This window comes from Aquarana catesbeiana, linkage group LG05 (assembly GCF_042186555.1).
Source record: "Aquarana catesbeiana isolate 2022-GZ linkage group LG05, ASM4218655v1, whole genome shotgun sequence".
NCBI lineage: Eukaryota > Metazoa > Chordata > Amphibia > Anura > Ranidae > Aquarana > Aquarana catesbeiana.
The window spans coordinates 277,171,162-277,185,803 of NC_133328.1; positions in this window are offsets into that span (position 1 = coordinate 277,171,162).

A 14,642-nucleotide genomic window follows, 5' to 3' on the forward strand; every position below is an offset into this window, starting at 1 on the left:
TTTCGGGTCCTGGCACCACCATCCTAAGTAAGGGAAACAGGCAATGGAGCCTTGCAGCTTCATTGACAGTTTCCTACTGCGCACGTGCGAGCGGTGTGGCGCTCTGTGAATGGCCCCGTGGTTTTCTGGGAACACACACAGTTCCCAGAAGGCAACGGGGCCACTCACCGAGGAACAGGACACGCTGCGGAATAGGAACAGGCAGATTAGGAAGACTGCATAGCAACAAGGGTTCAGGTAAGTTTAAATTTTTTTTTCAAAGGTTTTTTTTTTAATTTTTTTAGGATTTTTGGTGCAATTTTTTTTTTCAGGGTGGCCCTCCACTTTAATCATTCCCTTAAAAAAGTTGAAATACTTACCTTTTTGGTACAAGTTTCACACATGTAGACAACCCAAGTATCCACTGGAGCACCTGTGTGGGACACCCTAAAAAGTTTGTTATTGTGTCCCACACTAGTGCTCCTGAGTCCAGATGTATGAACAGCTGCTGAGTGTCCTCTCCTTACATTACACTGAATCAAGTTTGCTATTCATTCTAGTTACAAACACATATAGACAACAATGTACTAAACTTCTTTTAATACAAATTAGCATGACCAAATGTAGTTAACACTGTATCTGCCTAAAACATTATATTTAGTTGGTGAATGAACTATGTTTACTACGAACTATTACTGTGCCCACGAGCCTAAAATTTTCCATTTTAAACTGTACAACAGAAAAGCACATGGAGCAGCCCGCAAGTAATAATACTAATCGGAACACACAACAACTACTTACTTCAATCTCAAATCAGTGGCCTATACTGATTCGAGATTGAGGCCTATATTGGGATAAGATTAGGAGAGTTTAGCCTGATATTAGTGTTTTTGTCTTGTATTTTGTCTTGCAGCAAATATGAAACAATTCAAAGGCCTTGATTTCATGAGCTATTTCATTGACAAATACAGGGATATGCGTAATTTGTGGGAGGATAAAAACCCATTATATCACAATAAACCAGCTAGGAAAGCATCGCTGGAGAAACTGCTGCAATTTGTGAACACGCAGGTCCCCAACGCAGACATCGATTTTGTGGAGAGGAAAATTGGTAACTTGAGAAGCACGTATAGGAAGGAGCTTAATAAGGTCCAGGCTTCCATGAGATAAGCAGCAGCAGCAGAAGACGTGTATGCACCCAGTCTGTGATACTACAACAGGATGCGGTTTCTGGAAGACCAGATGGAAGTAAGGGAATCACTTTCTACACTTCCATCCAACCAACCCTCAACCTTTCTCTCAACCCTTCACTCAACCCCAGCTGAGGTTTCCGAGGACCAACCTGGGCCTTCCATCCTGGAAGAACTGGAGGAGCCCAGCTGGAGCCAGGTATAGTATTTTTTAAAATATTTATTTCCGAAAATGATTGTTGTTAACTAGATGTTATTATTGATAACAAATGAATGATTTAACAAAAAGTGTTTTACATATCAATAGACAGTAGGGGCCACAAATTATTGGGACAAGAATAAAAAATGCTGGGGTCAGAATGATAGTCTTTTCTATTTATTAACATTCAATTTGCAACAGTCATGAGCTGAAAATTGTGTGTGATTGATGAACCAAAAACTAACACTATGTCCCTTTTTCATACACAGGAAGACCTCAGCCAGGACGAGGCTCTGGAATGTGGCACACAGGAGGAGGCACGGGTAAGTGGCAGCCTAGAGGTGGCGGGGGTAAGTGGCAGCCAGGAGGTGGCCGGGCCCAGTAGGAGCCTCACCCAATTCCAGTTGCCTCCCCTCTGCCTTCCAACAAAAAGGGCCAGTAAAGGGAGTAATGTGGAGGAGGCAGCACTGAGCCTCATTAAGGAGGCTAATGCGGCCCTGAAAAGCCCCCCCGATGCTGAAAAGGCCTATGGCTGCTATGTGCCTGCAAAATTGCAGCAAATGGAGGAGGGACAACACATCAGGTGTGAGAAAATTATTTTTGAGGCCATTCATAAGGGGTTGAGTGGCCAAATTAGTGATAACATGCACTTAGTTGCGCTCGCCCATCCTCCTCCTCCTGCCACAAGTCCACCTCCAGAGCTACAGCCTCCAAGGAAGGCTGCACAGAAGGCTACAGGGAAGCATAGAGGGAAGGCTGCAAGGAAGACAAGAAAGTGATGGCCTGGGTTCAGTCTGGTCTGACAGAAGATGCAGCCTGTTGTAGTACCACAGCCTGGGGACAGATATGTCATCTGCTGCTGTTTGTGATCTCGGGGAGTCCTGGACCAGATTGTGCTCCCCATTGTATGGACTTCTCAGGCTACCAATTTTAATTTACAAAGAGTCGATGTCTGCCCTGGGGCCAAAGGCTTTGCAAATTCAAGCAGTTTCTCCAGCGTTGCCTTCCGCTTTATTTTGTTATTATGAACCAGAATAAATGTTTTTTTTTATATATGAAAATACCTGGCTATGTGTTTTTCTTCAAATAAGACAGTTTGTTTGTGAGTAGGCAGGTACATTTCCAAAATACAATGTCTAATTAACAAGGGACACCAACACAAACCAACCTCCTTGAGCTTTAAAAAAATACAAGATAATAATGTTGTTGTGGAAACTTGACACACCAAAAAAAAAAAAAAAATTATGGAGATCACTAGAAAATAATTAAAAAATAATCCAAAAAACAGGAGATCTTGATTAGAAAAAAAAAAAAAAATGACTATAAAAAATAATTCTAATGTAAAATAAAACCAAAGAATTTCCAAGCTCAACTTACCAACCAGCCTGCGACCAACCGAATTACCTGCCTAGCAGTATGCGTTAAAAACAGGGGTTTAGTTGCACACATTTGCAAATACATGCATAACCTGCAGGCCACGGTAAGACACCCTGTATCCTGCAGACCCTAACTCTAACTTTGAAGAGTCTCCACAGTGGGAGCACATGTATTCTAATAGATAGATGAAGGGCAGGTGACTGGAGGGAGCCCAACCATCCTTAAAGGTGCAGGAGCACACTGAACACCCAGCAGATTGCACAATGGCAGCAAAGGTGTCAGTGCATTGCCTGACCAATATGTCAACAATACAACCCCCCCGTTTTTACCGCATGCTGTTAGGCAGGTTAATTCGGTTGGTCGCAGGCTGGTTGGTAAGTTGAGCTTGGAAATTCTTTGGTTTTATTTTACATGCGTTTGCCCTTCCAGTGCTGTGAAGACCAGTTATAGGTGGGGGCAGTGACCTTTTTTGTAAAAAATAATTCTAAACCTTATTATGGAGATCTGGCTTTAAAAACAAAAAATATTATTCAGGAGTAGGGATGAGCCGAACACCCCCCTGTTCGGTTCGCACCAGAACATGCGAACAGGAAAAAAGTTTGTTCGAACACACGAACACCGTTAAAGTCTATGGGACATGAACATGAATAATCAAAAGTGCTAATTTTAAAGGCTTATATGCAAGTTATTGTCATAAAAAGTGTTTGGGGACCTGGGTCCTGCCCCAGGGGACATGGATCAATGCAAAAAAAAGTTTTAAAAATGGCCGTTTTTTCAGGAGCAGTGATTTTAATAATGCTTAAAGTCAAACAATAAAAGTGTAATATCCCTTTAAATTTCGTAGCTGGGGGGTGTCTATAGTATGCCTGTAAAGGGGCGCATGTTTCCCGTGTTTAGAACAGTCTGACAGCAAAATGACATTTCAAAGGAAAAAAGTCATTTAAAACTACTCGCGGCTATTGCATTGCCGGTCCGACAATACACATAGAAGTTCATTGATAAAAACGGCATGGGAATTCCCCACAGGGGAACCCCGAACCAAAATTAAAAAAAAAAAATGACGTGGGGGTCCCCCTAAATTCCATATCTGGCCCTTCAGGTCTGGTTTGGATATTAAGGGGAACCCAGGCCAAAATTAAAATAAAAAAATGACGTGGGGGTCCCCCTAAATTCCATACCAGACCCTTAAGGTCTGGTATGGATTTTAAGGTAACCCCGCGCCAAAATTAAAAAAAAAAAAACGGCGTGAGGTCCCCCCAAAAATCCATACCAGACCCTTATCCGAGCACGCAACCTGGCAGGCTGCAGGAAAAGAGGGGGGACGAGAGAGCGCCCCCTCTCCTGAACCATACCAGGCCACATGCCCTCAACACTGGGAGGGTGCTTTGGGGTAGCCCCCCAAAACACCTTGTCCCCATGTTGATAAGGACAAGGGCCTCATCCCCACAACCCTGGCTGGTGGTTGTGGGGGTCTGCGGGCGGGGGGCTTATCGGAATCTGGAAGCCCCCTTTAACAAGGGGACCCCCAGATCCCGACCCCCCCTGTGTGAAATGGTAAGGGGGTACAAAAGTACCCCTACCATTTCACTAAAAAACTGTCAAAAATTTTAAAAATGACAAGAGACAGTTTTTGACAATTCCTTTTATTTAAATGCTTCTTCTTTCTTCTATCTTCCTTCATCTTCTTCTTCTTCTTCTGGTTCTTCTGGCTCCTCTGGTTCTTCCTCCGGCGTTCTCGTCCAGCATCTCCTCTGCGACGTCTTCTATCTTCTTCTCCTCGGGCTGCTCTGCACCCATGGCATGGGGGGAGGCTCCCGCTCTTCTCTTCATCTTCTTCTCTTCTTCATCTTCTTCTCTTCTTCTCTTCTTCTCTTCTTCATTTTCTTCTCCGGGCTGCTCCGCACCCATGCTGGCATGGAGGGGGCTCCCGCTGTGTGACGCGTCTCCTCTTCTGATGGTTCTTAAATAATGGGGGGCGAGGCCACCCGGTGACCCCTCCCCCCCTCTGACGCACGGTGACTTGACGGGACTTCCCTGTGACATCACGGGGAGTGCCACAAGGAAGTCCCGTCATGTCCCGTGCCTCAGAGGGGGCGGGGTCACCGGGTGGCCTCGCCCCCCATTATTTAAGAACCATCAGTAGAGGAGACGCGTCACACAGCGGGAGCCCCCTCCATGCCAGCATGGGTGCGGAGCGGCCCGGAGAAGAAAATGAAGAAGAGAAGAAGAGAAGAAGATGAAGAAGAAGATGAAGAAGATGAAGAAGAGAAGAAGATGAAGAGAAGAGCGGGAGCCTCCCCCCATGCCATGGGTGTGGAGTGGCCTGAGGAGAAGAAGATAGAAGACGCCGCAGAGGAGATGCTGGACGAGAACGCCGGAGGAAGAACCAGAAGAGCCAGAAGAACCAGAAGAAGAAGAAGAGGATGAAGGAAGATAGAAGAAAGAAGAAGCATTTAAATAAAGGAATTGTCAAAAACTGTCTCTTGTCATTTTTAACATTTTTGACAGTTTTTTAGTGAAATGGTAGGGGTACTTTTGTACCCCCTTACCCTTACCATTTCACATGGGGGGCGGGATCTGGGGGTCCCCTTGTTAAAGGGGGCTTCCAGATTCTGATAAGCCCCCCGCCCGCAGACCCCCACAACCACCGGCCAGGGTTGTGGGGATGAGGCTCTTGTCCTCATCAACATGGGGACAAGGTGTTTTGGGGGCTACCCCAAAGCACCCTCCCAAAGTTGAGGGCATGTGGCCTGGTACGGTTCAGGAGGGGGGGCGCTCTCTCGTCCCCCCTCTTTTCCTGCGGCCTGCCAGGCTGCGTGCTCAGATAAGGGTCTGGCATGGATTTTTGGGGGGACCCTACGCCGTTTTTTTTTTTTAATTTTGGCGCGGGGTTCCCCTTAAAATCCATACCAGACCCTCAGGTCTGGTATGGAATTTAGGGGGACCCCCATGTCATTTTTTTTTATTTTGGTTCGGGGTTCCCCTGTGGGGAATTCCCATGCCGTTTTTATCAATGAACTTCTATGTGTATTGTCGGACCGGCAATGCAATAGCTGCGAGTAGTTTTAAATGACTTTTTTCCTTTGAAATGTCATTTTGCTGTCAGACTGTTCTAAACACGGGAAACATGCGCCCCTTTACAGGCATACTATAGACACCCCCAGCTACGAAATTTAAAGGGATATTACACTTTTATTGTTTGACTTTAAGCATTATTAAAATCACTGCTCCCGAAAAAACGGCCGTTTTTAAAACTTTTTTTGCATTGATCCATGTCCCCTGGGGCAGGACCCAGGTCCCCAAACACTTTTTATGACAATAACTTGCATATAAGCCTTTAAAATTAGCACTTTTGATTTCTCCCATAGACTTTTAAAGGGTGTTCCGTGGCATTCGAATTTGCCGCAAACACCTCAAATTGTTCGCTGTTCGGCGAACTTGCGAACAGCCCTATTCATCCCTCATCCCTATTCAGGAGATCACAGACCAAGCGGTTCCGTCTCGTACTTGATTCTGAGCATGTGTGATTTTTGGCACGTCGGAATTGCATACAGACGATCGCATTTTTGGCTAGGAACTTTTTCCGAACGAAAAATTAACAACCTGCTCTCAATATTTTGCTGGCTGGAATTCCGCCAGCAAAAGTCCGATGGAGCATACACACGGTCGCATTTTCCGACCAAAAGCTCTCATCGGAGTTTTGCTGGCAGCATTACTGATCGTGTGTATGGGGCATTTGTCTTCAAATTTTCAGCCTTGGACAGGATTCATGAAGACCGCCCAAGGAGACAACTTCGATCAGAGGGTGTTATGCCGAGAGGCCAAATGGGTGTATGATCTAAAAGCTACTGCTTACCCAGGTTTAAATGACGTTTTAAGTTTCAAACCTTTCCTATAGGCCCTGACCAGTGCATACAAAATATCTCTCTTATATGACTCTTTTGCTATACTAACGTCATTATCCTTGCTACCTGGAGAACAGACTATGCCTTTAACCTTTTCTTTGAGCTTTGCAGCCCTTCCATATAATAGCCCTTTCATTCTGATAATTCCTATAAGTCCTGCCTTTATAAGAATGGACTGTTAATCTAAAGTATTTGTTGTACAGTATGTCTCTCTTTCAATATGTATGTTTAAACTATCTAATCTGCAATGAGTATCTGCCATCAGATGGATGGACTCTGTTCTATATTACCATCAATGTATGTTGTTGTTTAATTATGGATATATATGTTAGATCATTTGTTACCATGCATATATTTGTATTTGCCTACTTGGATGTGCATGCATTTTCTCCCTGTTTGCAGGCATTTGGCATGCAGTTGTCATGCCAGCAGTCTAAGCTGGAGTCTTGTTATTCTACCCTGCCCCATCCTTTCTCCCTGCAAGGTGGGATCGGCCATCTTTGGTTGCCTTGGGATGGAACGGCCTGCCCCTCATGGGCTGAGTCGGTTTGCTCAGTTTTGCTCGGTTTGCTCAGCCTGGTATGTGGGGGGTCAGTTCTCTTCCCCATCTTCCATTTCCATCTGATGCTTGACCCATAGGCAGTCTGCTGCCGATAGGTGATGGCTCCGCCTTGGGCGAGTACCTTGGATGTGGCCCTAGCCACCTGCTTGATGTGCATCAGTGGCCGGCGCCACCATACGACATCATTGACTGCGATAATTGACAGCTCCGAGATATCATGCCTCGTGCTGGCGGTGAGAGGCAGTCCTTTCCAGAGGTGGGGGTATATAGGATGCTGAGCACTGTGTCCTTCACGACACTCTCCCTCTGGGTCATCATATGGCTGCATTAATTGGTAAGCACCTCTACTACCTACTATCTTACTCCAATATGTTTGAACCACCTTGATGGGATGTGATACACTGATACATGTATATTTTGTCCCCTATTGACCCTACAGGTCTGGCAGGATGAGTTGAGTGTGTCTCTCACATTCAACTGTATACCAACTAGTTAACCAATACTAAGTTATTCACCCATATATGGATATATACTATATACTCAGATGTTAGTCAAGGCCTATATTGGCCATTCCTCCACTTTAAATATATATATTTCCCTATAGACGATAATTGTATATGCCTTATAGGAATACGTTTGAACCTTTGGCTCCAGACTTTGTTAGATTCTAATTGCTATTGGAGATGGCTACCTCTCTCTATTGTACAATCTATTATGGTCACCCCTTCTTATTCTTTAGTTCCCTGACTAACTCAGATGATGTGGGGTGCATAGTGTTTGGCTATTCCTGTTGCCCCAGTGCCCGCTGGAGGGAGATTCTTGATGCATGCGTATTTATACCTAGGAGAGGTAAATATGAATGAAGTTGGGTACACTATACACAATATATTTTTAATATATATATATAGATACTGTATATGGGTATATATACATACGTGTGTGTGTGTGTGTGTGTGTGTGTGTGTATATATATATATATATATATATATATATATATATATATATATATATATATATATATATATATATATATATATATATATTTTATTTTTTTTTTCATATGCAACAATATGCATGATATAATATGTTGTATCACTTTATTTGTACAGTGAGGCCTTTTTTCCTGTATCCCCCCTTGTGTGTGTCCTGAGAAAGTGGACCATCGAAACATGTTGACGCACAGGGGCCCACTTATCTGTGATTATGTAACACTCACAATAGTTTGGAAGTACTTTGCCGATATTGGCCCAATGTGAATACATGTTTTTAATGCAATTGTGTATTTTTGTAATAAATTATATTTTTTTTATATAAAATGTTTACATATTGTTTCCACTGCATATGTGCGGGAGGTCCCACGGTCTGGTCTAACATTGATCACCCACACCTTCCTTTCTGGGACCAATGTCTTCACCGCTTGGCTGATCTGCTCTTCAGTCCAGGCTTCCCCAGGGAGCTTGATTACCACACTTGACTCTTTTCTTTTCCACAACACTGGATCACATCTTGGTGTTTTTAGGGGCACTGTCTTGGGGAGTTGACTGCAGAGTAAAGGTATCCCAAATGAGCCCCCACATGTAGCTCAGCTCCCTAAAAAGTAGTTTGATAATTTTAGGTTCTATGCTATTGCCCTCAACCTCAAGAACAATCTCAGCCCCTCTGGCACATCTGACAAATAAATGTTATTGTAAACACAACAGTAAATGAATATAGCTGTAGTAAACCAAAAAATATTTTACAAAGACCTTCTCGTAAAACATATAAAAAAGAACAAAAAAGAGTAATAATTTAACCAACTAGGTAAATATAGCAACTCTGGTGGTTGTCAGTATAACACAAAGTCACATGCAAAATAGAAACAGCACAATTTCAACCAACTTAATTTACTCAAATGTGAACTAAGTGATTAAGCATGAAGGGAAATAGGGATGATTTGTTGCAGGTTAGTCTATTTCCCTAAAACCCTGAAATCACAGGCCCTGAAGTTCAATGCGTTTTCCAACATGCAATGATATGCAGTATCAACTTTGTGTTGAAAGTTAGTGTTCCTCCCAATGATTATAAGGGTTTATTACTGAGTCCTTGGCCTAATAAGAAAAGAAATGCGGAAGTCCTTACAATGGAGATGAAGCCCTAAGTCTTCAGAAAAAGGCCCAATATGTCCTGGCCAGTGTATTAAATGCAATGTTTCAACAGGGTGAAACAACTGATACAAAGGATCTCCTCGTCGTACTTGATAAAGTAAGTGAAACAACGATGTCTGCATACAGTGTCCTCTTTAAAAAGGAAAAGGATATGCACAAGATGAGCTACTGCCCGCTCACCAATCCTGTGCCACCAAGGCCCAAGGGAAAAGATGTCCTGGAACAAGCTCCTTAGGAATGCCTGACTGGCAACCTGGCAACCAGAAGACCCAGAAAAGTCTGTACAGGCACCCACACAGCTGATAGGGTGCCTGAGGCAGTAGGTCTGCATCCAACCGTGGAGCTGCTGGTGGCAAAATGGTCACATCAACTTGAAAGAAGTGCTCCCTTCTCCTGCAACTGGTCCTTCTCTTCTGCCCCAGTCTCCTCTATCTGCCTCATGGTGTTCTCTCTCCTTCTCTCCTCCTCCTCCCTGGGCTTGTTCCCAGTTCCCCCTGAGTAGGGATGGGCCGAACACCCCCTGTTCGGTTTGCACCAGAACATGCGAACAGGCAAAAAATCTGTTCGAACACGCGAACACCGTTAAAGTCTATGGGACACGAACATGAAAAATCAAAAGCGCTAATGTTAAAGGCTTATATGCATGATATTGTCTTAAAAAGTGTTTGGGGACCTGGGTCCTGCCCCAGGGGACATGTATCAATGCAAAAAAAGTTTTAAAAACTGACGTTTTTTGGGAGCAGTGATTTTAATAATGCTTAAAGTGAAAAAATACCTGGGGGGTGTCTATAGTATGCCTGTAAAGTGTTTCCTGTGTTTAGAACAGTCCGAGTGCAAAATGACATTTCTAAAGAAAAAAAAGTAATTTAAAACTACTTGCGGCTATAATGAATTGTCGGTCCGGCAATACACATGAGAGTTCATTGATAAAAATGGCATGGGATTCCCCAACAGGGGAACTCCGAACCAAAATTAAAAAAAAAAAAAATGCGTGGGGGTGCCCCTAAATTCTATACCAGGCCCTTCAGGTCTGGTATGGTTATTAAGGGGAACCCCGCGCCAAAATAAAAAAAATGGCGTGGGGTCCCCCTTAAAATCCACACCAGACCCTTATCTGAGCACGCAACCTGGCAGGCCACAGGAAAAGAGGGGGGACAAGAGAGCACCCCCCTCCTGAACTGTACCAGGCCACATGCCCTCAACATTGGGAGGGTGCTTTGGTGTAGCCCCCCAAAGCACCTTGTCCCCATGTTGATGGGGGGAAGGGCCTCATCCCCACAACCCTTGCCCGGTGGTTGTGGGGGTCTGTGGGTGGGGGGCTTATCGGAATCTGGAAGCCCCCTTTAACAAAGGGAACCCCAGATCCCGCCCCCCCTGTTTAAATGGTAATGGGTACACTGTACCCATACCATTTCACAAAAAAAGTGTGAAAATGGTAAAAAAAAAACAACACACACCGTGGGAAAAGTCCTTTATTAAAACATAAAAAATTAAAACTGTCCTACATTCACCTCCGCGGGGGCCACCATCTGGGTGGCCCGCCCCCTCTGACGCTATGGTGGAAGCCATAGGGATGCCCCCATGCACCAGAGGGAGGCGGATCAGGTGGCCCAGCCCCCCTGACGCTATGGGGAAGCCATAGGGATGTCCCCATGCATCACTGGAGGCAGGGTCACCCGACGACAACACCGTGTGATCCTGCCCGCAGTTTTAAAAGAGCTATCACCTGCAAGGATGCATCATATGGCATGTGCCTCCCATGGAGGCAGATCTTCTTTATTTTTTTCAGTCCTTCAGCGGAGGTGAATGGACTATGCGGGACAGTTTTAATTTTTTATGTTTTAATAAAGGACTTCTCCCACGGTGTGTGTTGTTTTTTTTTTTACCATTTTCACACTTTTTTTGTGAAATGGTACGGGTACGTTACCATTTCAAACAGGGGGGGCTGGGATCTGGGGGTCCCCTTGTTAAAGGGGGCTTCCAGATTCCGATAAGCCTCCCACTCGCAGACCCCCACAACCACCGGGCAAAGGTTGTGGGGATGAGGCCCTTCTCCCCATCAACATAGGGACAAGGTGCTTTGGGGGCTACCCCAAAGCACTCTCCCAATTTTGAGGGCATGTGGCCTGGTACGGTTAAGAAGGGGGGGTGCTCTCTCGTCCCCCCTCTTTTCCTGCAGCCTGCCAGGTTGCATGCTCAAGTAAGGGTCTGGTATGGATTTTTGGGGGTCCCCACAACATTTTTTTTTTAAATTTTGGCACAGGGTTCCCCTTAAAATCCATACCTTCAGGTCTGGTATGGATTTTGAGGGGGACCCCCACACCACTTTTTTTTAAATTTTGGTTCGGTGTTCCCTTCAAAATCCATACCAGACCTGAAGGGCCTGGTATGGAATTTAGGGGCAACCCCACGCATTTGTTTTTTTTTAAATTTTGGTTCGGGGTTGCCCTGTGGGGGAATCCCATGCCGTTTTTATCAATTAACATTTATGTGTATTGCTGGACCGACAATTCATTATAGCCGCGAGTAGTTTTAATTGACTTTTAATTTTAAGGAATATTACACTTTTATTGTTTCACTATAAGCATTATTAAAATCACTGCTCCCGAAAAAACGGGAGTTTTAAAACTTTTTGCATTGATCCATGTCTCCTGGGGCAGGACCCAGGTCCCCAAACATTTTTTATGACAATAACTTGCATATTAACCTTTAAAATTAGCACTTTTGATTTCTCCCATAGACTTTTAAAGGGTGTTCCGCAGCTTTCAAATTTGCCGCGAACACCCCAAATGGTTCGCTATTCGGCAAACAGCCAATGTTGGGGTCGAACTCATGTTCGACCCGAACATAAAGCCTATCACTACCCCTGAGCATGCTTGGGCTCTGTAGATTGCCTCAAGGGGATTTACATGGGGCCACCTGACTTTGGGACTTCATGCTCCAAAACCCTCTGCTCCTACTGTCCTTCCTGTGGATTGTCTTCTCCCCCTGCAAATCAGGAAGCAGGGAAGGGAGCAGAATGGGTGGCAGTCCCGATCTGCCCTGCTCTCTCACGCTTGTCTTGGAGAGGAGGGAAACCCCCCCAGCTGTGGCTCTGCCTGTGTCCCTCTAATGCCTGTCAGCACCATGAATATAGTGGCAGGTCAAGCCCATGCCACTGCTTAAAATGGAGGTTTGGGCAAGATTTTGCAGGAAACAGGCACACTAATGATGCAGTCGTGTGCTGGGTTTATGTTAGAGCCAAAGTTAGAGGTCAGTGACCCCACCCTTCCAAGGGGGACAGTGTGTGAAGTCTTTCCAAGTCAGGGCAGACAAAAGCCAGAGCCTGTAAGGGTGTAGCAGCTGGGAGCTGCAGGAGAAACAGTCAAGCTAACAAAGGTATAGCATTTTGTGCCACAAGCACTGGGACTGTGTGTTTGACAGTCTGGATGACCAAGGAAGGTGGCCTGAGCAGTGAAGCTGCAAAAAGAGTCAAGAGTTCTATGTTTAGTTGCATTGATGGTGAGAACCCCCTGTGTGGAAACTTTTCAAGTGTGAACTTTTTGCTTTTATTTAGATAAAAGGGGTCAGGAAAGCCCTGAAACGTACTTTTGGCATGGAGTAAACTCACTGTTTAGCGCTACCAATGAGTTACAATTTCCCCAACTTGTCACATATTTATATATATATATATATATATATATTTATTATCTCACAAAAGTGAGTACACCCCTCACATTTATGTTTATAATTTTTTTTTATATCTTTTCTTGTGACAACATTAAAGAAATGACACTTTGCTACAATGTAAAGTAGCAAGTGTATAGCTAACAGTGTATAACAGTGTAAATTTGCTGTCCCCTCAAAATAACTCAACACACAGCTATTAATTAATTAATCCGCTGGCAACAAAAGTAAATACACCCCTAAGTGAAAATGTCCAAATTGGACCCAATTAGCCATTTTCCCTCCCCGGTGAGGGAGGGAAAATGCAACAGCACGGATGAAACGTAACTTATATTACATACACCCATGCTGGAAAAATGTTGCTCATTTGTGAGTGTTTTTAATCTTACTTTTTACTATTAAAATAGTTAACTTGCTGCATTTGCAGGGTGCTATTGTTTGTCTTTTACTATGTTCCAGAGTCTTTTCTAACTTTTGAACTGGCAGCCTTCTAAAGGCAGCAAATTATTCTCCTCACATGGACATATTGACATATATGGACTTATTTTATTGCCCAGTTTGATTGCCCAGCCCACCTCCTTGTTGCCAGTAGTATACAGCCATATCCAGAGTGCACCATATTATCCTATTGTTTATATGTTACACTCACTACTTTACATTGTAGCAAAGTGTCATTTCTTCAGTGTTGTCACATGAAAAGATATAATAAAATATTTACAAAAATGTGAGGGATGTACTCACTTTTGTGAGATACTGTATTTACACAGTTGTGCTCATAAGCTTGCAGAATTTATGATTTATTGGCCATTTTTCAGAGAATATGAATGATAACTCAAAACTTTTCTTTCACTCATGGTTAGTGTTTGGCTGAAGCCATTTATTATCAATAAACTGTGTTTACTCTTTTTAAATCATAATCACAACAGAAACTACCCAAATTACCCTGATTATAAGTTTACATACCCCAGTTCTTAATACCGTGTATTGCCTCCTTTAACGTCAATGACAGCTTGAAGTCTTTTGTATTATTTGTGGATGAGGCTTTTTATCTTCTCAAATGGTAAAGCTGCCCATTCCTCTTGGCAAAAAGCCTCCAGTTTCTGTAAATTATTGGTCTGTCTTGCATGAACTGCATGTTTGAGATCTCCCCAGAGTGGCTCAATGAAACTGAGGTCAGGAGACTGAGGTGGCCACTCCAGAACCTTCACTTTATTCTGCTGTAGCCAATGACAGGCCAACTTGGCCTTGTGTTTTGGATCATTGTCATGTTGGAATGTCCAAGTACGTCCCATGCGCAGCTTCCTGGCTGATAAATGCTAATTTTCCTCCTGTATTTTTTGATAACATACTGCTTTCATCTTGTCATTAATTTTGACCAAATTTCCTGTGCCTTTGTAGCTCACACATCCCCAAAACATCAGCGATCCACCTCTGTGTTTTACAGTAGGAATGGTGTGCCTTTCATCATAGGCCTTGACTCCTCTCCAAATGAAGAATTTATGGTTGTGGCCAAAAAGCTCAATTTTGGTCTCATCACTCCAAATGACTTTGTGCCAGAAGGTTTGAGGCTTGTCTGTGTGCTGTTTGGCGTATTGTCAGTGGGATACTTTGTGGCATTTG